Source organism: Lepidochelys olivacea (genome assembly GCF_965140295.1).
Source record: "Lepidochelys olivacea isolate rLepOli2 genome assembly, chromosome: 18".
In the NCBI taxonomy this organism is placed as follows: Eukaryota; Metazoa; Chordata; order Testudines; family Cheloniidae; genus Lepidochelys; species Lepidochelys olivacea.
The window spans coordinates 14,102,967-14,130,561 of NC_140428.1; the positions used below are offsets into that span (position 1 = coordinate 14,102,967).

Consider the following 27,595-nt stretch of genomic DNA (forward strand, 5'->3'; position numbering starts at 1 on the left):
TCGCACAGCAAGGCTGGGATGGAAGCCAAGTTTCCTGAGGGTCAGCCCTATTCCCTAGGCCACACTGCTGCTCCACTGCGTTCAGCAGAGTCTCTGCCTTGGAAGTAGACACAACAGGGAAGGAAGGCAACGGAGATGGTGGTGGTAGCCAGATGGAACGGGGTTCACTGGCACTTTAAGAGAGAGGCGGGGCCCTCTTAGACTAACTGTATAAAAGCAGGCCCCTGGGCTGGGGGTGAGGCTATCCTTCCATTCCTTGTGAGGGCATCTGAGCAGGTAAGGAGTGGTTTTTAGTCTCTGTTCCCAGTTGTGGAGGGCCTGGGGAAAAGGCTGCTTGCTGAGCAGAGGCTGTAAGTTTCCTTGCATGTGATTTATTAGCCTAGTTTGTTCCAGTGGCATCTGATCTACCTTCTTAACTACAGATGTCTGGGTTTCACCTTTAAATGAGACTATGCAGGTGGGAATATTAGTTACTAAGACCGATCAAGCCCTGGCTTGTATCCTAAGAATTGCTAGGATATGTTTCTTTCCTCCCTCCTGTTGGAAATCTTTGCCTGACTGGAGCTCTGTGTGTAAGATTCAGTCTGAGGACAGGTGTGGCTAGTGGTGTTGTGTGAAACTATGCGAGATACTCCATGATTAGCTTTGGGAACTAGGTCCGCATGTGTCTAATATGCCCTCTTAGCTGCCTCTTCCAGGGAATTGCAGCCTACCTGGAAGCTGGCTTGGGTTCCCTGTTTGTTGGCTAGTGGCCTGTGCTAAGTAGACTGTGGCACATAAGCACTCTGGTTAGAGCAGCTTGGTTCTTGCCTGCACTGTAGTCTAGCTGCTCAATAAGCATCCTCTCTCTAAAGAGGGCTGGGGGATACATTCCACTGCATCCAGCTGATGCTGTAGCCTTAGGAGGGCAAAGGAAATCTTAAACCTGCCTGGGAAATGCACTTCAGCACTTGTTTTCCTTCCTAATGATTCAAGGAGCTTGTGTCCTTCACCTGCTCCAATTGCTTATTTAACTTGATTGAGCTGCAGAAGGGCAGACGTCCAAAACAAGGCAGAGATTCATTTGAATTGCTTAATGATGGACTGGATGGTTAACCCCTTGTGTGCTGCAGCTTTTTCTGAGTTTAAAATGCAACAATAAGCTGAAAAGTAGCTACCGCCCCCCCTCCTGCAAAAAAAAAAGAGAACCACCATCCATAAACTTTGTTTCTGAATGATCAGATTGAGTTCTTTCTGATTGTTTTAATGAGGGAGTGCAACTCTTTCTCCCTCCCTGGAGAGAGGATACTTAGTTGGCTAGGTTGTGTTCTGTCTGAAGCATTGACCGAATTCTAACTGCAGGATCAAGCCGAGCCCTGTCTCTGCTCGTTGAGACAATGGGTTTGCAGGTGTAGAACTGAACATAACTTGCTCTGCACTCCCTACGGGTGGCATGAGAGAGTCAGAAGGCCGCTGGACTCAGGGCCCCACCAGCTGCTAAGAAATCACCTGTCTTGTGTTGCTGTTAGGGAAGCTGAGACAAAGGCTTGTAACCCTGTGATCTCTTTTCTGAGTGGTGCTGCACTTCAATATCTTCATCTGGCTTGCCTCCTCTGCACTAAACAGGGCAGGAATTGCAGCCTAGTCACTTTCAAACACTTAGGGAAAGTGCTGTACAGTACAGAGAAGTATGGCCCATTCAGGTACCCTTCAATCAGCAAAGACTGATCAGTCAACAGTTCCAATCCCCCCTGCCTGCTCCCAAAACTAAAATGCCATTTTGTCAACAGTGGCGTTTGTGGAAATAGTTGTGGTTAACTTTAGAGGTGAGGGAATGGGGGTGGTTGGTCTCTCCCTCACTGTTTGTTGAAACACTTCAATAGGTCCTGGTTTTGTTTGTTTTTTTTTTAATGGAATTGTCTGCCTGGTTGTAACATCTAACCTGAACACTTCAGAGGGTGTGGAATCTCTTGCACACCCCCAGTGTAGCTGCAAAGGTTTAGTGCACACAGGAAACAGTAACATGTAAATCCCTGATCTTGTGGCCAGCTGGCAGTGACTGTCCTAGAGCAAAGCCACCAATAGTCTGACCCTTAGTTGTCTTTTTTCTTTTCTTTAGGGTGGGTGGGGAGAGGAACTGGGGGTGGGGTTTACATGGGAAGAGCCCATGTCACTTCCGGGGTGCCTGAACTTGGGATGGACATGTTGGTATTTCTACAGATGTACATGAATACAGACTGATGCTCTTGACTAGTGACCAAGTCGGTGATCTTGGCTTACATCTTGAAACAAGAAGGGCTGCTTCCCTTTAAACTACAAACGCAGGGAGTTGCTAGACCAGTGGTCAAGAATCTCCAAAGGCATGGTATAACTGATGCAGTACCATGTCAGGTAGTAATTCCCCTTAACCATTCATCAGGCCTTATCCAGACCAGGACTGAATGGCGTCTAGTTCCTAGACTAGACTGAGTGTTCATGACCAACATCCATACTTGTGAAACACAAGCTCAATGAAGAAATGTGGGCTCTAACGTGCCCATCTTACTGAGTGCCTTGTCTAAATCTCCACAACCGTGGTGGAGACACGGGAGGGTGGGGATAGCTCAGTGGTTTGAGCATTGGCCTGCTAAACCCAGGGTTGGGAGTTCAATCCTTAAGGGGGCCATTTAGGGATCTGGGGCAAAAATTGGGGATTGGTCCTGCTTTGAGCAGGGGGTTGGACTAGATGACCTTCTGAGGTCCCTTCCAACCCTGAGATTCTATGTCAATTATAAGGTACTAAGATCACACCTTAAATCCTAGCCTAGACAATGCAATAGTGGACTGATGTCCAGCTACTGAGTGCTGCATCTGCCTGGTACCTAAATGAGAGATTCTTGCCAACCATTCCTAGAAGTGAACTTTGCCTCTAATACTGGAGGGTTAAAACTAGCTTTCAGTTGACCCGCTCTTCCATTAAACAAGCTGGCTTTTGACAGGGCTCTCCAAAGAGAACAAGTGTCCTTTGCCAGGATAACATGAGTTTTAACAAAGTGTCCTTTACCTTTCTGAGCACACCACTAGGAGGGGAAAAAGCAACCAAATCTTCAGACCATGGTATGGTCAGCAGTGCGTCTGGTGGCCCACTTTAAGTCTACTTCCAGGAGACTAGCGGAGATCAAGGCTTCAAGGGCTTTCTCTAATTGCATTTGGACTCCAAAGTACAGGCTCAGCATGTTGCCTGAATATCCAGTTGTGTTCTGTCTGATTTATCCCCTGCTGCAATGTCAGGTGCCAAGATTCTGGATTAGGAAGGATCTAGTTAGCAACTCTGTAGAATGGAATGTGGCTTGTCCTTTCATTGAATGCTCTAGAAGGCCAAGAATCAGCAGTGATTCCCCTAACTCGACATGAGTTGGAATGTAGTGAATACTTCTGACTCTGGCAGCATGTAAAGAAACTGGCATACAGGGGAGGGCCTGGATCTCTTGGGCTTTAGGAAGTTCCCTTGAGGGGACAGGACCTGGAATAGCTAGGTGCATGACAGGAAGTAGAGGAAGCTTTCTACACTCCTCCAGAGTCAAATGAGAATAGGTCCTTGCTCCTGCTGAGTGCTAGAGATAGGGGAGAGAAGAAGCTGTGGCTCAGGAAACAGCATGTAGTGGGAGATCTCCCTGGGCCTCCTGAGAACTTGAGGTCTGTAGGGGAAAGTGCTTTCATGAGGTGCTCATTGTTAAGCTCTCCTACACCTTCCAGGAGGGGTGTGGAAAGGGAGAGCAGACCTGTGGCCCTTAGGTGCTACAGACAGCAGCCCATTAAAGCAGCCATGTTGGGAGCTGCGGGTACATATGCCAATGCAGTACTATTGTAATGGGTGTATGAGGACTGTATGTAAAACTGAATAGTCATGTATCCAGCTTTCGTGAGCTACAGCTCACTTCATCAATGCTCAAATAAATTGGTTAGTCTCTAAGGTGCCATGAGTCCTCCTTTTCTTTTTGCAAATACAGACTAACACAGCTGCTACTCTGAAACCCGACTAGTCAGTGTGCTCTTAATGCACTGATGCAATTGCAGAGCTCTGTGTCAGTGGAGGTTTAGGCTTGACTGAGCAGCATGGTGCTTGGCTTTCCTCCTGAAGTTCTTCTCTGTGCTGAGCTGCTCTTCTCGGTGGTTGCGAAAACCAGTACCAGGTTCTGTTGGCCCTAAGCTCTGCTACCAGTCTCCAATGAACAGCCTAGCTGTGGTCTGGTCACTTCAAGACTTTGTTAATCTTTAAACCATCTCTTTATTCTGTGCTCCCGCAAGCTTTTGCTGCCTTTCACACCACCTAATTGTCTGCAACTGTGAGTTTTCATTTTTTTTGACTCTCCCCTTACTTTGGGGGATGTCTGGAAGGACCCAAAGCAGTGGAAATAAAGCTTTTTAGCCAAGCGGACTCCTTTAAGCAGATGGAGGCCTTGTGATGAACTGCCAATATATTTCCTATCCAAGGAAACTAGTATTTGAATCTTAAAAGGTGTATGCCTGCCTTGGTGGGGAAGAGAATGAAGGGGTAGAGATGTATACAAGTCTTGCTGGCATAATTAAAATAAAACAAACCCTTAATTTCAGACAAACCCCACACTCTAAATTTCCATTTAAAAACCCTTTTTTGACCAGATGAAAGGGAATCTTGACGCTGATTTTTGTCTGAAGCCTGTTTCAACACAAAACATTACCAACATCTAGGCGGCTTCTAACAAAACTGGCTGAAGCCAACACTAACTCAGCAGCACTGACAAGTTTAAGAATCTGTTTTGGTTATTTTGCTTGAGAAATAATGGAGGGGAGAGATTTACCCAGCTCTACATTGGAGTAATAGGGCTAGGTTCTTGGCATTTGCCAGTCCTAAATCTACTCCAGGATGGTAGGAGTTGTCCTGTACTCTCCTTGCTGAGAAAGGGTGACCTTGTGGTTGGAGATGCTGGTTTGGGCCTCGGAAGGTCTGGGTTCAGTTGCCATAGACTCCTGTATAACAGTGCAAGTCCCCTCATTCTGTCTCCGGTCTGTAAAATGGGGCTACTTCCTCTTGTCTTGTCCTATTGGGGCTTTAAGTTCTGAGGCTGGGAATAGCACAATGGGAACCTGCTGGAGGTGCTGTTACAACACAAATACAGTAGAACCTCAGTTACAAACAACCTCCATTACCAAGGCGTTTGTAATGCTGAACAAAACATTATGGTGGCTTTTAGAAGTTTACAACTGAACATTGACTTAATACAGCTTTGAAACTTTACTATGCAGAAGAGACACGCTGCTTTCCCTTTATTTCAGTAGTTTACGTTTAACACGCTACTATATTTGCTTTTTAGCTTCTGCTGCCGGATTTTGTACTCCTGGCCCCAAATGAGGGGTGTGGCTGACTGGCCAGTGCATAACCCTGGTGTCTGTAACTCTCCAAGGATTTAGCTGTAACTAGTTAAACACCATTCAGCTGGCAGGTGAACGCAGAAAGTACTTCCAGATACAAGTAACCACTAGCATGGATGTAGTAAAGCGCCGGACTTGATTGTCCCCCTAAGCTTATAGGAGTTCTCCTGATGCCATGGTGATGGCAAAGTAGAAGCCAAGGCATGTCTTAATAGTTCGGCTTCCAGTGCCTGTACTCCCTGGACCTTGCTGGTCTGTTTACTCTATGGCCAGCAGTTGGTCACTTCACTGAGTCAAATGCTCATTTGGCAGTGGGCCCAATGGCGTGGTGCAGCCATCCTAGGCATGCCAGTGTAAATGACACGTGCCTGGCTAGAAGGGGGAGGATAGGAGAGCAGGCAGGGCTGTGTCATCCACTGCGTGCCAAAGCTGCCGCAATTGGAAGCGCATTGACTCAGCAGGTGGGTACATGTGCTACCTGCCCACCTCCTTGGGCAAAGCCTAATAGTGCCGTCGCAAGTGACTGATGCAGTGAAGCATAACAATGAACATAGAGACTGTCTCTGACTCTCAAGTTTCTTACAATATACACCCACCTGGCTTCCATCAGCTGTCAGCTCTTCTCACTGCTACAGAAGCCTTCCCTCTTAAAGCTATTTATTTAAAATTTGTCTTTAGTACGCAAATGGCTCTTAATCTTTCCATTACCACTCCGGTGACTTTTCCAGTGTCTGCCCTGAGCAATTTCCTCTGATTCTAGAGCAATTGAAGGTTTCCTACATGTGTAGAGGCTGAATTTTGATCAGCATATATCAAGTGTTCAGGACTTCCTTGAAACGCTGTCTTGTGGTCTCCTGTGACTTCAGCTTCTTTTGAAACTTTTGCTGCAACAAATCACACTGAGATGGCCCAGAGTATGGATTTCTCTGAAAGGCCTTTAAACTAAATCCATGAAGGGTCTTTGGACTTGCTAGTCCTAAGATAACTGAACAGGAAATTCTTCCACTCTGCCCCAGGCTTGGACATTGGATGCTCTTGAAGAAATGGAAGCAAACACAGTGGCTTCAGGAACCTATAGATATCCTTGCCCAATGTCATCTCTAATGGTAACCTGCAAAGGACTTCAGAAGTAGGGTGGCCAGAGTGTGAAATTGGGACTGGGGTTTGGGGGTCATAGGCATTTTATATAAGACAAAGCCCCAAATATTGCAACTGTCCCTATAAAATTGGGACATCTGGTCACCCTATTCTGAAGGCAGCAACCCAACTCTTCATGTGGGAAGAGTTTGGAAGGGCCTTCTTGCTTAGTCTACTTTGGAAACCTCAAGAAAGCCAACTGTGGGCATGAAGGACTTGTTAAGGGGTCTTGTACAACTTGTATTGCAAACTCACCATAATTGAAGGACTGAGTGCTGAATCTCTAACAAGTTTCAGACTAACAGCTGTGTTAGTCTATATTCGCAAAAAGAAAAGGAGTACTGTAACTCCCGAAAGCTTATGCTCAAATAAATTGGTTGGTCTCTAAGGTGCCACAAGTACTCCTTTTCTCTCTTGCAAATCTCTAACAAGACATCCTCCTCCAAGACATTACCAGCAATAAACACCTTAAGTTCTTGTTCATATCAAAAGTAATCATTCAATGATTGCTACGACATCACCTCATAGCCATTTTTAATGAGATGGGACCTGAACTTCTAATATGAAAAACAGGCTTTCCTTGTTCTTCCTCCCTCCCATCAGGATGTATGGCGTCTTCCAGGCTCTTCTGACTAAAGTAGCCAAAGGCATAAGAACATCTTTCCCCCTACCCTACACAGGTCACTTTCAACATGAACTTGCAACCTGTAGACTACCAATCCTAGTATCAAAGCTCTGTCTACCTGGCATGTGGCCCAAAGTTGAGTACTGCTTGCAGTGTCTACTGTAGATCCTAGCAAGGTGTTCTAGCATGCTAACGCCAAGTTTCTTCCCAAAGTCAGGACTAGAACAAACTCCCTGGCTACCTCTTTCTATCAGTAAGAAGGCAATGCTGGACATAGCTGTATAGCCAAGGCTTTACTGTTCATACAGTGATCTAAAGAACCAAAGTTTAACCACTCTCAGTGTCACTGGTAGCAACACACCCTCTGGGGGAGAAGCCTTGAGTTCAGTAGTCTGCCTAGAACAAAATGCTTAAGGCTAAGCACAAATCTTGGATGCTTGTCTCAAGTACTCTCAAGCCCCCTTAACTCCAGACAAGGGCTCTGATACCTGAGACTAGGTGCCCCAAAAACCAAACTACAGTAGAACTTGCCCTGACTAGACTCCATGGCTGACACTTGCAAACTAGCAAGACTAACCAACCAAAACCAAACTAAGTGGTATACTCAAACTACAGCTTAAATCTTGGCAACACAGGGAGACCACAACTGGTCTGCATTATGGGGTCTAGAAATGTGCAAATGTATATTCCTTGGGAATGCTACAGGACTAAATTGGTAGAGATTCCAGGATCAGTGGTCCAGCTAAGCATGCCCCACTAGTTGGCTTAAGTTAGTAGGGGTGGCTTGCTTCCAATGTGGCAAGTTGTTGAATGTATCCTCCCAAACCCTGGATAAAACCAATCCATAAGCTCCAGGGTAGGTCTCTTCCTTTCCTTTCAATCGACTTTCAATGAAAAAGGCACACGGAGCATTTTAAGTGTGATTCTAACTGACAGTTAAAGATATGGTTTTTATTACACTTCATAAATTTTGAGATGCCTTACTGCAGATAATAATTCCACCACAGCTGTCATTATTTCATTTGTTCTTAATTTGATTAAGTGAGGTGATCAATCTAGAGTTCAGGACTGAATTAATTCATGCTGCCTAGGTACAGGGTGAGCAAGAGCAGCTGTCTTCCCTCAATGCAACTTTAACATTATCTTTGAGTTCATTCAAACAGTCCTGCAGACGTGTGCCCCTTGTCTTAGACTCCAGTGGCTGGGGCTTGTCAAGGCAAAGGTCTTTCAATAGAGCACTGTCCTTGGAACAGTTGTGGTCAGACAATACTAGGACTTTGACTTAGACAAGGTACCAACACTTTCCTGAGATGTTATCTATTGAAGCAGAGCTGGTAATGGAAGAATTCAAACGGGAGAACCACTGCATAACACACCAGGCTCTTCCTAGAGTCTTTGGTACAGCTGTGTGGGGAGCTGTACCAAAGACTCTAGGAAGAGCCTGGTGTGTTATGCAGAGTGCTCACAACCAGTGGCAGCTGCTAGTCGGCTCTAGCTGCTAGAGGTGCAGATGTCTGCACTGAGCACACCACATCTCTCTCACATGGGTGCATGTTAAGTAGGTAGGCTGCAATACCATCTGTTGCAAGGGAACTACCCAGTGTCCCAAAAGCTCAATAGCACACCCTTCAATGGCTCTGCTACACAACTAAACATGAGTTCAGGAAAGCAGCCTTACCTAGGAATAGGCTAACTGCAGACAGCTTAAGCTGGATGCTTTCCACTTCACCAGGACAGTGGGACAACAGATGGGATCCTATCCTGGCCTTACTAATGGCAGAAGCCCCCTTAGCCAAGGAAGTTGGGAGAATGATAGCAACACCTTGATCTCTGACCTGATTCACTTCTGTCCTAGTGAATGAACATTAACTAAGACTTCCAGCATAGATCTGTAACCTAGCTTGGGCTCATAGGCAGCTTGGCTTGGAGCTTTTGTCTAGTCTACAATCACTCCTTACCTTGATCAGACTTCCCCCTGTCTTGTTAAACACTTAAGCAGACATGCCAAGTCCAGCTGTAGTGGAGACATAACTGTGGGATAACTGGGAAGCTGAACTGGCTGACTTGAGGGTTGGCTGAGCTCAGAGGGCAGCAGTATGTGAAAACCTGGAGCATTCACAATGGTGTCAGCAGCTGTACATGGCATGCTCTGATAGCCTAGTACAGGTTCAGACAATTTGTGTGAAGGCAACACTTGCCATCACACTAACCACAGCTGCTCAGAGCATAAGCCTGCAGTTCCTACTCAGTCTTGCCACCTCCTCATGTCATAGCTAAATGAACACGCTGTTTAACGTGTGTTACTAATGCTTGAAGCATTAACTCGTACCTGGGTGTTTGACCTCTCACCTCTTAAGCTGTTTGGCTACTTGTTTCCTTGTCCATACTGACTGACAAGACCAGTCTGCAGCCAGCCAATTGCATGGTCTGGTCCTGGACTATTGTGCCCTGGCTAAAAACACTGCATGGCACACTAGATGAAACTGATCACCACAGTGTCTCTGGAAAGCAATTTCTCTGCCCTAGATCTAGGGAGGACTCAACAGGATTGTCCAATAGTCAGAGCATTTACATACAAGACCCATTCACTCAGACTTGCCCAGTAACACTAAAGTGGGGGAATGCTACTTACTTTAACCTCTGGAGTATTTCTGTCAAACTGCTGACACATTTGGGATTCATTCCATGCCTTTAAGGCCAGAGTAATTCTGGGTGCTGGCCACACTTGGTGGCAAAGGGCCTTTTGCAATCTAAAACAGGAGACAGAGTGGCTGCTTCCTGTCCTACCCTGGAGCACTGTGTGGCCTAATAGAGTACTTGACTAAGACTTAGAGCCAGGAATAGGATAGTGGCAGAGCCCTAGGTTCATCTGGATGACCTTGGGCAAGTCATTATCTTGTGCCACCATTTTGTCATCTGTAAAATGGGATGACAATATTGACTTCAGTCCTCTCAGCTAAGAGCTAGACAAGCCCATTGAGAGATTTGGGGTCCTGATACACTGTCTAGGGCCTCACCCATTCCTACTTTCCCACAGGTACAGATTTGAGCTGCGGGGAGGGCCCTGATAAAATTGTCCCCTCTTGTCAGTCCTGAAGCTAGGTAATATTCTAACTGCAAGTCTTCAAATGGGACATCTGCCTGGTCCTGTTAAATAGACCACCCACTGGAGAAAGGCATCAGCTGCGATGGACAAAGCAATTGCTGGAAAGATGGTTCCTTATGCTCCCAGGGAGGTCCAGAGAGCCTAGTACTGTAGTAACAATAAGAAATGTGCCATGATGCTGCACAAAACATGTGGGTTGAGGAGGGGGTTCTTCATAACCAGCTCCCTCTGGCAGTCAGTGATAAGGGAACACCCCTTCATAGTCCCAGCCTATAAAAAAAGGGACACGACTGCTGGTTATCCTTGGAAGCAGTCAGGCTACTGAACACTTGCATAAGTGGGGGCTGTCTATGTGCTTGTATGATTCTGCAGCCAAGTTGGCCTACAGGATTTGGAGAGCTGTCTCCCTTACCCACCAACATCTCTACCCTGCAAAAAGAGGGGACCCAGTTAATACTCCAGGACCACAGGCTGTATTGTCACCCAGTATTCCCTGCATCAGGGTGAACGTGCAGTTGAGCTAGAGCATGCTTTGTCTCAATGATGGCAAATCTTCCACTGACGTTACACCAGTCACCTTTGCCATGAACGTGTCTGCTGTATTGCACCTTAATCTGGTGGAACAGGTCAGGAGTGCAAGTCCAGCTAAATAGGACACAGTGCAAGAGTCTTTGCTTTGACTGCTCTAAAGCTTAAAACTGACGGGAAGAGCATCCTAGTCGCTGCAGTGGGATATTAAGCAGCTGTTTTAATCAGGCTTCATTGTTTCCAAAAGCTGGACTTCAGGGCATACACCCACTCCCTCCCTGGTAAAGGGATGCACTAAGGCTCTCACACATTTCTATTTAAAACCACATGCTTTCAAACAAGACACTTCCACTGCACATGCATCTCCCCAAGGAGAGAACCAAGCAGGTGACCAATTAGTCCCAATGCTTAATATGCTGCTGTAGGTGCTCAGATAATACTACAGAGATGAAAGCAGTAAAACCTTGTATAGACCAGGCTGCCTGGGAGCAGAGTTGAGTGAAGGTTGCAGAAAGAATCTCTGGAAAGCTCACCCAGAACTCCTGAGAGGCAAGGGGGAGAGCTTCACCAGCAGATGCTTATGAAATATTAAGCAATGCAATCAATCCTGCTATCCCAAACCTTGCCTCAGGCACGCATCTTGTTAAAATCACTCGCCTGCCCACTGCTGGGATGGAGTCATGACCTGTGGTCCACTCCTGACACATCAAGGAAGTAGCTTCCTTGCTCTTGCTGCTGGAAGGTGGGGATGCAAGAGGAAGTAGGCTGGAAAGCATGTGGTATAGAGATCAGTAAATAGAGGGGTTTTTTGCCAGGAATATTTCACTTCCATGCAAGAGCTAGTCCTTGCAGGGGGTTCGGCCTTCTCTGCATTATGCACAAACCAGAGGTGCTTTTCAAGCCACAGCTAATGGCAAATTAGGCCAGGCAGGAACAGATGAAGCTGGGTCCCTATTAACCATCTTCTAGAATCTAGCAACAAACACAGCACCCTGCTGGACTTTCCCACTAGTACTGTTGATTTCCTAAGTGCTAAAGACTGCCCCTTGCTGACGCACACATGCTTATGTCCAACTTAACAAGAGTGTAAAATCCACCAGCGCATTCTCCTGGCCTTCTGCCAGTGCTTGGGATCTGTGGCTTCTGTAGCTAATGAGGCACCGTAAGATGCTCCCTCTCTTGAGAGAGTTTAAAAAAAAAAATTGCCAAGAATTTATTCGTCTAATTACATTTTCTTAATGCAGTTGACCTCAGCTGCACTTATCAAAGCCACAATCTCCCAGCCATTATTGGTGTGTTAATAAGTCAATTGGCTATTGGACACACAATCCCCAGACATTCAGTGGGGCAGGGCTCTTAGAATATTACATGCATAATGGGGATTAGGCTCTTGTCAGGCTCACTCACTGGGATAGTGAGTGCCAAGGATCTTGTGGCCGGGCAGCCTCCCAGCTTGTAGGAAAATCTGGTGAGAGATTCCTTGGTTCTCCCATTCCATGCTGTCGGGAGGCCTATCCCAATGGCACTGCAATCTCACTCCCATGTGCTCTATAGGTTTGCAAGGTGGTCAGTATCACTGCAGTCCCTTCATGGGTGACTCTTGGGCAGCTGGCTTGTGTAATAGATGGCATAGTGCAAGAAGGTGAGGGGACTCCTCCAGAGTGCCAGGCATACACAGCAAGTTTCTTTGTGCTGGGGGTGCTCCCGCAGGCCCTGCCCCCACCTCTTCCTGCCCCATTCTGACCCCTCCCCTGAGCACACCTGGCCCTTGCTCCTCCCTCTTACCCCTTGCCATGTCTCCTGCATGCTGCAGAGCAGGTGGTTGCAGTGGGTGGGGAGGTGCTGGGAGGGGAAGTACTGATCAGGAGACCCTTGGGGGAGGAGCTGGCTGCCAGTGGGTGCTGAACATCCATGGAGTTAGTGCTTATGCTGCCAGGTGATCACAACCAGGAGTGCAAACCTGCTGAGGCCAAGAGCTTATAAGATAGAACTGACAGCCAGACAAAATCCTAGTGTCTCAGAAGGACTGTCCCTGTAATGGGATTGAGGAATAGAGCTGGTCTGAACCTGCCTTGTCTTCACTGAATTTCCTCCTGGGACCTCCCCTCATTTTGGGGGGGGCGGGGGGGAACAAGTTTTTGAAGCATTCTTCAGTGTTGGCCACAAACCCTTTTGGTCAAATCGACACTTCCCATAGCTTTCCCAAACAGATTCCTATGAGCTTCAAATGGCTCATGTTCTGCCAGCCCTAGTGGGAAGAGGCTTCCCTGTAGGCTGGGTTACTGCAGGTGTAACCCCCACACCTCCTGGGTGTGGTGATCTGGTCCATCTAGTGGCACCAAGACCACTTGGAGACTGAGTCTACTCTACAGCCTTAATGAAGAGCCATATAGCTTTTAGTTCATGCAGTAGAGGCTCATGCATTTAGCTCCAGAGGCCCCAGGTTCAATCCCACCTGCCAACAACCAGGCTCAGTCAGTGTTTCCTCACTTTTTTTTAAAAAGCAGTGGGTGCTAGGCACCATTGGACCATTTACTCAGCCACTGTTGCTAGGATACAGTAAGCCAGCGAATCTTGCATAGAGAGGCTACCCCTGGGTAGGCAGAACCAAATCACTCTGGTTTAGGTGACCAGAGTTGGCACTATTGTGCCTTAAAGAGCCTACACTAAAGGCTGGATCTCTCCAGATAGGGCACAAAACTTCGGCTCCAACAGCAGACTGTTTCTTGCCAAATCACTCTCTTGCAAAGGGAAGATGGCTGCTTGAAACTGTCAACACCATTTCCCAAAGCCCTGAGTTCTTGAATCGAATTACTGACCTGACCTAACCCTGCTTAGCTGCTTGGATCCCAAGGGTACTGGAACAGCTAGTCTGGCTACCCAAATGATTGAAAATACCCTCCCTTTCCTTGCCCTGCAGACGCTTCTAACTAAAGAGCCCAGAGGCTGCTATGAGATGCATCTTGTCTTTAAATGCCCCTCAAATATCAGTGTGGGTAAATGCAAGACTTTGATTTCTAGTCTCACTAGTCCTCTAACTGGCTGTGTATAAGGACACCAGAAATGGAACCTGCTCCTATGCTGTGAAATCTCACTTAACACAAGAAGGGACCTTGGAGGCAGCATCTTAGGCCATGTCGACACAATGAAAATACTCTGATTTTACAGAAGTCTATTTTTGGGAATAGATTGTATAGAGTGCATGCATCCACACTAAGCATATTAATTCAGCTGTATGGATCCACAGTACAGTGGCAAGCATCGACATTCCAAGTGGTGCACTGTGGGTAGCTATCCTGTAGTCCCCGCTGCCTATTTGAATTCTGGGCTGAACTCCCAATGCCTGATGGGACAAACTTGGGGCCCCAGGTGGTTATGGGTAAATGTCATCAGTCAACCCTCCCTCTCTCCATGAAAGCAACAGCAATCATTTCACACTCTTTTCCCTGGATTGCCCGAGCAGATGCCACAGCATGGCAACCATGGAGCCCGTTCAGCTCACTGCAGCAGTTGTGACCATTGTGAACACCTAACACATTATGCAGAACCCACACCTGAAAAACCAGGCGAGGAAGCGACAGCAGCATGTTGATGACATAAACACAGATTTCTCTAAAACCACAATTTGGAGATCATGGTGTTACTGGGGCAGGCTCATGCCATGGAACACCAATTCTGGGCTCAGGAAGCAAGAGCAGAGTGGTGGGACCACATAGTGTTGAAGGTTTGGAATGATTCCCCGTGGCTCTGAAACTTTCGCATGCGTTAAGGACACTTTCATGGAACTTTGGCTGGCTTGCTTTCCCCTGCCCTGAAGCACAAGAATACAAGAGCAGCCCTCACAGTTCACAAGCAAGTGGCAATAGTCCTGTGGAAGTTTGCAACACCAGACAGCTACCGGTCAGTCAGTAAACAAATTGAAGTGGGCAAATCTACTGTGGGGGTTGCTGTGATGCAAGTAGTCAATGCAATCATTGAGCTGCTGCCATCAAAAGTAGTGACTGGGAAGTGTGCAGGTCATAGTGGATGGCTTTTCTGCAATGGGATTCTCTAACTGGTGGGGCTATAGACGGAACCCATATCCCTATCTTGGGACCAGACCACCAGGGCAGCCAGTACATAAACCGCAAGGGGGACTTTTCAATGGTGCTGCAAGCACTGGTGGATCACAAGGGACGTTCCACCAACATCAACGTGGGATGGCCGGGAAAGGTTCATGACGCTCGCATCTTCAGGAACTCTGGTCCGCTTCAAAAGCCGCAAGAAGCGATTTACTTCCCAGGCAAGAAAATAACTCCTGGGGATGTTGAAATGCCTATAGTTATCCTTGGGGACCCAGCCTACCCCTTAATGCCATGGCTCATGAAGCCATACACAGGCAGCCTGAACAGTAGTAAGGAGCTGTTCAACTATAGGTTGAGCAAGTGCAGAATGGTGGTAGAAGGTGCATTGGGATGTTTAAAGGGTCACTGGCGCTGTTTAATGACTTGCTCAGACCTCCGTGAAACCAATATTCCCGTTGTTGCAGAGCACACAGCAAGCAGCAATCTCAGAGTAAGGGGGAGACGTTTATGGCAGGGTGGGAAGTTGAGACAAATAGCCTGGCCACTGAATGCACACAGCCAGACACCAGGGCGGTTAGAGCATAGCAGGAAGCGCTGCGCATCAGAGAAGCTTTGAAAACCAGCTTCATGACTGGCCAGGGTACCGTGTGACATTTCTGGTTCTCCTTGATGAAAACCCACCCCCTTGGTTGCCTCTAAATTCCCTGTAAGCCACCCACCCTCTTCTCCCCCCCTCCTTTTGATCACAGCTTGCATGCAAAGGAAATAGTCACTATTTTTTAAAAAACATGTTTTGTTAATTGATTATAAAAATAGGGAGAACTCACAAGGTAGCCCGGGTGGGGTGTGGGAGGAGGGAAGGAAAAGGCTACTTCAAAACTTGTTGAATGCCAGCCTTCTGTCACTTGGGCTGTCCACTGGGGTGGAGTGGTTGGGTGCCCAGAGCTTCCCCCCACACCCCATGTTCTTGCCCATCTGGGTGGGGAGGCTATGGAACTTGGGGAGGAGGGAGGGCAGGGGCAGCTGCAGCAGTCTGTGATCCTGCTGCCATTCATGAACCTCCACCAGATGCCAGAGCGTGTCCGTTTGATCCTGCAGTAGCTCCAGTGTTGCCTCCTGCCTCCTCTGATCTTCCTGCCACCACCTCTCCTCAAGTTCATCAGCCACTTTCCTGTACTCTGCTATTGTGTCCCTTCATGCAATCTGCTGAGCTCTGTCAGTGCCGGACGACTGCATGAGCTCAGAACACTTCATTGTGCATTTTATTTTCCCACTGCCTTATCTGAGAGCCTTTGGGACAGAGGAGGGAGGCTTGAAATATTTGCAGCTGCTGGAGGGGAAAAAAGGAGTGAAGTATTTAAAAAGATAAATTTTACGGAACAATGGCTATACTCTTTCACGGTGAACAACATGATTCACATTACATAGCACATGTGATTTTTTTTTTTTTTTTTGGTACAAGGTGCCGTTTTTGCATCTTGTATTGAGTGCCTGCAGCTTTGGTGTTAAATCACACATGCAGGGCCAGGCAACAGAATTCAGCTTGCAGGTGGCCATGGTAAGCCATAGTCTTTTGGCTTCTGCAACCTTCATAACAGCAGCCCCCTCCTCTCCCATACTAAGCAAAGAACATTGAGTTGGCCATTTAGTGCTGCAGTTTTCCTGTTAACATGCAGCAGCAGAAACCAAACTAACCCCTCCTCCCCATCCAATTCTCTAGGATGATTGCTTTACTCCCTAGAATAGCATGCAGCTCAGCGTAGAAGCAGCATGTCTGGGGTTCTGTCCCAGAGCGTCCATTTGATTCTTTGGTTTGCTTGTCTGAGCTTAAGTTTCACGCAGCACTGTTTGCATCCCTGCTGTAGCCTCATGGTCTGAGACTCTTTTTAAATGTTTTGGCATTTCATCTTTTGGAACAGTTCTGATGGCACGGATTCCTCTCCCCATACAGCAATCAGATCCAGTACCTCCCGTTCAGTCCATGCTGGAGCTCTTTCTCAATTCTGGAACTGCATGGTCACCTGTCCTGAGCTCACCTGGCCAAACAGGAAATGAGATTCAAAAGTTCCCGGGGCTTTTCCTGTACACCTGGCTGGTGCATCAGAGTTCAGAGCACTGTCCAGAGCAGTCACAATGGTGCACTGTGGGATAGCTCCCGGAGGCCAATACCTTCCAATTGCATCCACGCTAACCCTAATTCGAAACAGCAATGTCAATTTCAGCGCTAATCCCCTTGGTGGGGAGGAGTACAGAAATTGGCATAAAGGGCTCTTAAAACCAAAAAAAAGCTGTGTGGACAGATGCAGGGTTAATTCAACTTAACACTGTTAAATCTGACCAACTCATAGTGTAGACCAGGCCTTAGACTACCTGGTGCAGCAATTGTCCTCAAAGCAATGATCTGAGACAACAGATTGTCTTACTTTTAGGGTATTAATTATCTGAATTACTTAGGCTCACCACTTGTCCTGAGGAGCTGGCGTCCCTCAGTTACTCCAGACATAATTGTGCTGCTGTCTAACAATGGGAGACTCCTGTCTGAGGACGAGAACTAGGCTGCCTTGAACTGCATCAAATTTCCATCCTGAGGTTGAGTTCTTAGCTCCGAACTTGTCTTGACAAAGTCAGCAGAACCCCTGGATGGGTTCCTCCCCAGTTCTCTCTAGCTCCTCAGCAGAATGCCGAGGTTCTCTGTGAATGTTGCAGGGTGGGTTGGTTTTGTCTTTATTCTTCTGAGCCACAAAGCAATCTAAAAATCAGCACCATGATATCAACCCCTGATTGCTGGGATTTTGGAGGCTAGTTCAGTCTGTTTCATCAAAGGAATAATCATCTCCATTGCATCTTGCTCTGGCCCGGTGGCGCTCTGACTCCAACTAGAGATGTTGGAGGAAGTGCCTCACCGAATGGGCTGGCTTCCAGCCAACATTGGCTGAATCTGGATTCAGCTGGTATAAGTACACAATGTATTTGGGGGCATGCTAGGGAGCAGGGAGGGCAGCGCTTCCAGCTGCATTCCTGAACAGCTGCCTCTTGTGACAGCTGCCCCTTAACACGGATTGATGCTGTCTTCCAGCAAGTTGCCAGACTCCTGGGTGCTCCTTCTCCTTCCCTCCCAGCATGGAGGGGGATGTACTAATCTGATTAGCATGCAGGTGGCACAGGCATCTCTCCTCCCTCACTTAAGTGAACTGCAGAGTTACTTTTAAAAACAAACGCTTCCTATTTGCACAGAATTAAGGCTGCCTCCTTGCAGATCAAGCCCAGCACTGCATAATGCTGCTGCCACAGTGGCAGGGCACCAGTGTGATCTCAGCAGTGGGCTCTTGGCTGTGTCTAACAAGCTCTTACAAAAATGAGGGCAGTCTCCCAACTGGGTTGGGAAAGATCCACTTTGGGGCTGAGTCTGAAATGCTGCTTTTGCCCCACTGATGAAAGCAAATTCTCACTTTTCCAAGCTAGTTGGCCCCATCCTCTTCAGTCATGAATCTCTGCCTATGATCTAGGCTGGAACAGCCACCATGCAGAAGGGTGTAGTAAATTGAACTGCATACATGAGGTGGTCCCTATTAACCATTGGCTTTACCTAGAGCCTCAGGACTCTCATTAGACTAGAATGCTTGGCAGATGAGGCAGGCTTGTACCCTAGATGTAACTTGTTGCTCCCCAATAGACTTGGCATTTATGAGTGGAGGGGGATGCAACCATTTAGTGCCAAAGTTGCAACTCTTCAGTTACACCAGCTCATCACTGGACTCAACTGGCCCAAGTGGGTCACCAATGAACTCTGTCTTACCTGTGGCCCTAGTAGAGGATCCTTTAGAATGTAAATATCCTAACAAGCATTGGAGGCTCTCTACTTCGTAGAGAGCCTCCAAACCTCACCTATAAAGGGCAGTCCAAAAGTGCAAGGCCAGTCCCTCTGATTTAGTCAGTCTCCAAACCCATACACCTTAGGGGCAGGAAGAGGTATGTTAGTCTTCGGCTTACATGGTCAGAGCAAAAGCAACTTGGTAGTGGTTGTTACAAAGTGTGACATTCCTGATTCTAGTTTTTCTTGCCTTCAGTCTCTGCTTTCCCTTTAAACAAGCTTCCAGTCATCAGGTGCAGAGAAGCTTGGCAATGTGAAACGAGTGCATCATTGCAACAAGAGTCCTAAAAGATCTGGCTGAGGAGATCTAGCAGCTTTCCACTTTTAATCTTCCCAGGTTGAAAGCAATATTGTAGCTGTATTGGCCCAAGATATTAGATCCGGTGGGTGAGGTTAGATATCTATATAATTTAATTGAACGGACTTCTGGTCATGAGAGAAACTTTCAAGCTTGGTGTTCTTGTCTGGGAAACTAACTGTTAGTTAATGTTGCTGCTAAATGTGAGACTTGAACAGATTATCTAGCTACTTATGTTAATCCCACCAATATTGTCCCACACTAACAGAGGTATCTCCCAGGCCAGCCACACTGCACAGCTTCTCAGCATTGCTGCTCTAGGCCAGTGGCTCTCAACCTTTCCAAATGACTGTCCCCCTTTCAGGGGTCTGATTTGTCTTGTGTACCCCAAGTTCCACCTCACTTAAACTTTACAAAATCGGACCTAAAAAGACAAGCGTGACAGCAGGTGATCACTGAAATTGCTGATCTCATTTTCCCATATAATTATAGAATAAGTCAATTGGAATATACTGTACTTGTATTTCAGTGTGTAGAGCAGTATAAAAGTCATTCTGTATAACATTTTACTTTCATTAGGGCTTTTTATGTAGCCTGTTGTAAAACTAGGCAAATATCCAGATGAGTTGATGTACGCACACAAGACCTCTGCGTATCCCAGGGGTACATGTACCCCCTGGCTGAGAATCTCTGCTCTAGGCCAGTCTCTTGCCCTGACCCCAGCTCTAAAAGGCTTTCTGTGGCTGCTCACCAAGCCTTCCCATAGCAACCAGCTCTTGGGCTGGTACCTCCAGGGCTAAAGACACACCCAGTACTCTTGCCTCTTTCAGGTCACTGTTCTGCATCCTCTATATTGCCCAAACTGACCTCTGCCCTTTCCAGAATGACCAGAGGCCCAGCCTACCCCTCTAGGTGACTCTAAAGCAGGATGGGGGTTGGTGCCCTGTAATGAGGTGGCAGGTGAATCAGTGTTAAGCAGGAATAGTGGCATCTGAAGAATACTCTCTTTCTAGCTTCTCTGCAGCTATTGTCAAGCTTATAGCCAAGGGGGGTGAGGAGACATGCAGGCTATTCCAGTCTATAATCTATTTTCTTTTTCTTTTAATCTGCTGAGTAGCTTTCAGGGGCTCAACATCATGAAGCTTCCTGGCTGGCTCCATTTCAGGTTGCTTGACAGCCTATAATCTGCCCTTCTTGAAACAATCGACAATCTCGGTTGAAATGGCACAAAATAGACAGCTGCAATTTTCAGTGTGTTCTCATAAGGAGAAAAGCACTTTGACTGACTGCCCAACTGCCTCCCAAGGGAAGAGACTCTTCCAAAACAGCTCTGCTAGTGTGCTGTTGCTATCCAGTGGGGGGAGTGGGGGCTCCAACTGCTGCTTGGTGCTATAGGATGGGGTAATGGCCGCTAGCCTGGCCAGGTCCTCAAGACCACTCCCTAACTTGAAGTTGCTTCAAAAGAGATTCTGGTCTTCTGCAGAAAGACACTGGGTCCATTCTGCACTGAAGCTGGTGTGGTCACTTGGTAGCATCTTGCAGCCACTTTGCACAGGTAAGTGACCCCATGGCATACATGGGAACAGTTGGAACTGCAGGATTCCAGAGAAGTTCTCCCTCTGAACTAAGGGCTAGGAGGCCTGTAAAACAAAGGACTTAATTTGTGGAAGGAACACTGAGCTTCTGTGTCTTGGGACAGCTAGGCTTGTCCTACTTGAGTGTTCAACCTGCAAATCCAAAGTCTTGCAGCAGTAGATCTAAAGATATCCAAGCCTTGTCTAAGCTTTCAGCATCCTAGCTTCAGCTGCTCCACTGTAGACCCTTGCTACAGCAATGCAAGGCGTTCTTCCATTGGTATCGTTAACTCACCTCCCCAAGAGGCCGTAGCTAGGCTGGCAAGAGAAGTCTTCTGCTGATCCAGTGCTATAGAGACTGGGGTTAGGTTGCTTAACTGTCTTGGGGGTGTAGATTTTTTCACTGACCCAGTTACATTGCTCAGTATAACTCTTTAGTGCAGACCTGTCCTTAGTCCTGTGGATAAGACTAAAACTTTCCTCTCCATGTCCATATGTTTTGGCTATATTTCTGATAGCCTACAGAATGGAAAAGGCTTCTCTGGTCTGGGAACCAATGTTACGAGAATTCCCACAGACTTACACCACCCTGAGTGGAAGGGGGATCTACACACCAGGCCAGATTCTGCTTGTTTGGTGGAACCCAGCAACTTAAGTTACACAAACCAGTAATGACAGGTTTCAGAGTAACAGCCGTGTTAGTCTGGATTCGCAAAAAGAAAAGGAGGACTTGTGGCACCTTAGAGACTAACCAATTTATTAGAGCATGAGCTTTCGTGAGCTACAGCTCACTTCCTCAGATGCATATCGTGGAAACTGCAGCAGGCTTTATATATACACAGAGAATATGAAACAATACCTATTCCCACCCCACTGTCCTGCTGGTAATAGCTTATCTAAAGTGATTTCCAGCACAAATCCAGGTTTTCTCACCCTCCACCCCCCCACACAAATTCACTCTCCTGCTGGTGATAGCCCATCCAAAGTGACAACTCTTTACACAATGTGCATGACAATCAAGCTGGGCTATTTCCTGCATAAATCCAGGTTCTCACATCCCCCCCACCCCCATACACACACAAACTCACTCTCCTGCTGGTAATAGCTCATCCAAACTGACCACTCTTCAAGTTAAAATCCAAGTTAAACCAGAACATCTGGGGGGGGGGGGGTAGGAAAAAACAAGAGGAAACAGGCTACCTTGCATAATGACTTAGCCACTCCAAGTCTCTATTTAAGCCTAAATTAATAGTATCCAATTTGCAAATGAATTCCAATTCAGCAGTTTCTCGCTGGAGTCTGGATTACAAACCAGTAAAACACTCAGCCCAAAGATCCCCTTCAGGCAAGGGCTGTTGGTTAGGCTAACTTAGGGAACCATGAGGAAAGGGATGGATATATTGTGGTATTATGCTATTTTATAAATCCAAGGTATGCCCACACCTTGAATACAGGGTGCAGCTCTGGTTGCTCCACCTCTGACTAGGAAAAGTTAGGACAACAATCAGTGGTATGGAACAGCCTCCATGTGAGGAGAGATAAAAGACTCCCCCTTTTATAAAAGGGGACCAAAAGCACCTCTCGACAAGACACCTGCTATTATAATATACCTGGTGAGTATCCCTTAAACTGATTACACCTTAAAGATCAATGAGCAGTGTGTTTATACAAAATGTCTTCAGCTTACAGTCATAGTTCTGAAATTATGACAAATGTGTTTCCCGGATGAGTCTGGGGAAGGGGTAAACTTTCCTCAGACAAAGGACAACCTGATGCCTCCAACCAGGTGTCCTCAAAGTTGATGGGCAATTGCCTGTCAAGGGGCCATTCTTTGGCAACAAAGTGGGCAGGAACAGATAAATTGGCATTTTAGGAAACAACCTGTTTCAGACATAGATTTCATGCAGCTCTCTCAGCTGGAATGAACTTTATCTTGGGGTAACCCACAATGCCTTTCAAAGGGTGAGTGGACTGTGTAAATGAGGGGCAAAAAAACCACCCCAGGTTCTGTCTGCTAAGACAAAGGAAGCTGCCCTTTGACTTTGGGCAGGAGGGAAGAGGAGATCTTGACCTGTGAACTCGGTCAGTCCTCTTGAACATGTGGTGAGGGTTTCTGCCTTGTTGCATTTTAGCTACTAAGAAGGACTTTATTTTTCTTGTAACCACTTCTAATACCTTGTACTCCCTTTAAACCCTAATCTTTGTACTCTGTTTAGTTTTAATATAAACAACCCAATGGTGTGCTCAAACACAACTGTTGAGTAACCCCAATTAAAGTAGCAAACTATTGAATATTGACCCTTTCAGGGGCAACTGACTTCCTGCACAGCCCAACCCTCTCCTGGACAGATTGAACCTGTCTGGTGATCACCCTGCACATAGTAACCAAGCTGGTGGAGGCCAGGCTGTGACCGGTGTGTTGCTGCTAGACCAGGGCTATGGCAGTTCAGACACTCAGGGTGTGACATGCAGGCTCTTTGTGACCAGTCCAGGTTGGAAGCTACAACAGCAAACCATTGTGGTCCAATTGCATCCCAGAATGTGACAGGGATATGATAGAGGTCCATGCCATCATAAATGGTGTAGGGAAAGTGAATAGACCAGTTATTTACCCCTTCTTGTACTAAAAACCAGGAGTTAGCCAATGAAATTAATAGGCATTGGGTCTAAAGCCACAAAAGAATGTACCTCTTCACACAATGCACAGTCAACCTGTGGAACTTCTTGCTGGAGATATTGTGAAGGCCAAAACTATAATGGGGGCTCAAAAGAGAATTACCTGGAGGACAGGTCCCTCAACGGCTGTAAGCCAAAATGGTCAACCATATGCTCTGGGTGTCCCTAACCTCTGTTATCCAGTCCTACCTTCTGGTAGGGGATGGATCATTTGCCCTGTTCTGTTCATTCTCTCTGAAGCACTTGGCACCAGCCACTGCTGAAGACCAGAGACGGGGCTAGATGAGCTATTAGTCTGATGCAATATGGCCATTCTCACGTGCTGACTTTTCCCCTCTCCATGCTCTCCCTCATGATTGCCTTGGCCATCAAAGCCAGGGTGACAATCTCTTCCTTAGACTTCCTAGAGGGCTCTAAAGATTGACCAGAATCTCCTTCTGTGGGAAGGTGGGATTTTAAAATGGAGTGAACTGTTTCCTTACAGGTGGGATGTAAAGGGTTGATGGGATTTAGTGACAGGCTCAGAGCAGTAAGCTTTTCTGGGGTATTTTTGGAGTGCCTTAGGAAAGATGCAGTGAAATAAGACTCTTGTTAAATTGGTCCCTGTGGGCTGGCTTCCTGCATCTCTTCCACTGTTATCCTCTGATCTTCCATAAACTGTCTCTTGAATTCTTGTGGCTATCCAAGCTTTGCCTTTCACAAAGGATTATCTTTCTGTATCTGAATTTTTTTGACAACCCTTTCAAGAAATGAAACCATTCCCATGTCTCTAATTTTCTAGCTAATAAGATTAATTATACTGAGATTTGCCTTTTCAGTGGTGTCTTTTGAAGAACTGGTTATATTTTTGACTTCCTCCTCCCCCCCCCCATTCTCTGCAGTTTGCTGGCTTTGTATTCTTACTTAATCTCCCTCCCCACCCCCAAGTCTCCTTTACTTCTAATTAGTAGCTAAAGGGTAATTAGATGGAGGGGGGTCCTTCCAGAGAGGAGGATGGCTTTACATAAAACTGCAGTGAAGCTCCAAGTTCATAACCTGGTCAGATTATCTGCTTTAAACTTCAGCAGTCAAAACATGATTAAGCGAAGAACTTGACTATCGCTGGCTTCTTAAAGGAAGAGATGGGTGTCTAAGTCAACTGGTAGCTTTTCTCTGCCTGTCAATTTGCTAACTGTCCCAAGCAAACATGGTGATGCCTTATTTTCATGCCATGCATTTTATTTTAAAAATAAGTTTAGCCTAGCCAAACCAGGCAAATCTCTCTAGGAATAAGGCTCAGAACTGAATAATTGCCTGGACCCCTGCACTGAGATGCTTTTACTATTAGGTCCCCAGGAACTTGACAGTCTTTAAAGATGGTGCTGTCCTTTTGAACAATGCTTTAGTCACTCTCTGAAATACAGACTTGGACCCTGGCTGTTCATGAGATGATTCACCAGACCCAGTTATTGAGGTAGTAAGAGTTTGCAGGACCTCTTATAGAGTGAGGCCACACAACCTTGCAACTTACAGGATCTTATGCCTTTCTCTCCTTGAGGAAGAGCACTAATATGGCTGTCCTTGCCATGTGGTCCGTGGCTAGCTCATCTTGGAGTGTAGACCGATTTCAGAAGGTGTAACCACTCATTTTGGAACTGAAGCCCACTGATCTGCATCTCACAACAGTGTGACTTAATCTCTCTGCTGTTTGTACACACTAGTGTAGCCAGTGCTTTGGGCTGGAATGCATCCTGGCTCAGAACCCCCCCGCCCCACACACACTCCACTTGGGCTCTGCAGGGGTGTGGGGTGGACTCTCTGTTGAAGGACTCTTGGCAAACCACCCAAGACTTGGGTGCATCACCACTGCCAGATGGCACCCACCAGCTGGATTCAAAGCTGGGGTGGGGCCAGTAGGCAGTCTAGATCCAGCTGCCTCCACAGATCCCTCTACAAGCCAGCATCTTCCACTCAATGAAGTGTTGCTGTACCTTAAGGTGTTAACACATAGTTCAATCTCTCTCTGGTAGTCTGGGCTCCTTGTGACTCAGTGTGCTTAGCCTGGAGTCACTTCATAACTTACAGCCAAGTCACCCATTTCAAAGCAGTGTCCAAAAGACTATTTGCTACAAAGGGGATAAGTGTCTCAACAGGGCTACGGCAAACACCCATGTTCTAGTGATCTCCTCCAGCAGGCAATGGTGGTATCTAAGACAAAGTACAGAATCAGTCCAGTGACATTAGCCTCCACTTACCCTGCACTCCTCTATGCTCATGTATGTTTCAGGCCTCCTGATCAGCTTGTAGAGTAAAACTGTTAAGAACTTGACTGAGGTTCTACCCTACATTAATAGCCATAACTCTAATAAATGGAGTGCCATGTTCCAATTAAGACTGAAGACTGGAAGATTTCATCTTGGGGCACAGGCATCAAAGCTATATACATGGACACGGAATGGGTTAGCCAGTCCATCTGTAATTACAGGGCTGGTGTGAATAGATGTTCATCAAACTATTAGAGTCTAATTTGACTATCTAACAAGGAGCTGTGATGTTTTATGCATGGTGCCTAATTTTACCCTGGCAATCTCCTGCTATATTTAACATCATTAATCATTGATTCCCACAGGGCTGGATCCCTGATTAGTGTCAGATGCATCATGGGAGGAAAGGGATTTTTTAAAAAGCCCTTTCTTCGCATTGGAATTGAAGCCAGTTCAGTGGAGTTGATCTTATTGCTTGCACAGCAGGAACACCCATGAACAGGGGCAGACTATGCTCTGCACTGCCCTCCCTCCATTTAACCTTCATCCTTCTCTCATGCTCAAAACCTCTAGCCTGAAGTGCGTGCTGGGGTCTTGCTTCCTTTCCCTGCACATACACCATAGCAGCAGATGAAGCTTCTCTCTCTTGGTAGAGGTAGCTGGTGCTTAACTGCTGTGCCAAAAAGCACACTGCCATCCTTTGGTGGTCAGTCTTGGTCTCGTGGTTGGGGGAGGGAAATTCCAGGTAATACAAGCTTCTTGGTCACTGACCATGATGCCAGAAATTGACAGCACCAGAATCCTTTCAGGAAGTAGTGACCTAGCATCTAATTGCATTTTGACTTGGCAAATGTCCATGTAGCCAGGACTGTTCCAGCATCTCCACTTTGAGATGAAGCACTTGCCCTGCTTCACAACGAGAAGTGTGCACAGGCCTTGGTGTAAAGGTTTGGATGCCGTTTTTCTGAGGATGGGCTCAACTTACCTCAATCCAGTTAAACCTTAAGGGGCAGTGCATGGAGGAGATGTAGCTGTCAAGGCTCCATGGAAACTCCCAAGGAGATCAGTGGCTATTGCATTGCCATGATCAAAATGTAGACCCAGTGAGAACTTCTAGCAAACACCTTTCTGACAAAAACATGTGTTTTCAACAATCTCTTGATGAAACTTCCCAGGAAATAGAATTTCCAAGTTTCAGCCAGACCTGTCAGAACACTTGACTAGAAAGCCAAGCCAGCCATGACTAGAATACTGTTTCAGATTGGCTGTGTTCATTTTCTGTTGCTATCACAACCAGGCACTGAGTTCTTAGGTCTATCTTTAACTTTGCTGTTGCAAATTCTAGTGTCTACAAAACTATAGAAAAAGCTTGCAGGGTGCCTTCCCATCCATCTACTGTTCCCTGTATTCCAGACTCCCCAGGCTGACTGCTGTGGCAGGGTGAAACTCTCATGAGGACAGGTGTGTGAATACCAAATTTTTCAGCTCACTGGCAGATACCCAAAAACACTCCCTTGTTTTGAATCAAAACATCTTGTCGTCTTTTAACTTAAAGAAATGAATGAAATCCACAAAAATCCAGTCACTTCAAAAATATCAAAAGAACTTGACTGACTTTAAAACAATTTGACAAAACTAGCCATTTTGGCTGTTGCCAAATCTGCATTTCGCCAAATAGCTTGGTCAAAACTTGCACATCTCTACTTCACATGGCAAGGCTTTCTGCCAACAAAACCAGGGCTCACTAGAGAATGGATAAGCAATCTATCCTGCAAACCCCAATTTCTCCCTACAAATACTGGTCCTTGGAATAATAGCTCTACAGGCACCATAGGCTATTAAATATTTATTCAATCGTTCTGTCGTGCAGCCCATCTTCCAAAGCAATCACAAATTCAGCATCAACTCCATTGCAGGAGGAGATGAGCTTCTCTTCACAGCCTTGTTCAAATCTCTAGACTGGCTTTCTCTGCCCCACTTTGCTAATTAAACACCACTCCAGTCACCTTTTCATCTGAGACAAGGAGTGAGTCAGTCTCTTATTGGACTAACTTCCATTGGTGAGACAAGCATTTGAACTTGCATAGAGCCCATCAAGTCTGG

At 46.6% G+C, this 27,595-nt stretch overlaps 1 protein-coding gene across 3 annotated transcripts in view; it reads left to right on the forward strand.

Moving 5' to 3' along the window:
* Positions 1 to 264: 264 nt before the first annotated feature.
* Positions 265 to 27,595, forward strand: part of ACTL8 (actin like 8) — a 34,151-nt gene continuing 6,820 nt past the window's right edge. The window contains exon 1 of one of the 3 annotated variants that reach the window (XM_084651690.1): positions 265 to 276. The gene's annotated coding sequence lies outside the window, so the exon portion shown is untranslated. Of the gene's footprint in view, positions 277 to 312; positions 351 to 27,595 lie in introns of those variants that run through there. The other 2 variants (XM_084651692.1, XM_084651691.1) reach the window with 2 other exon arrangements.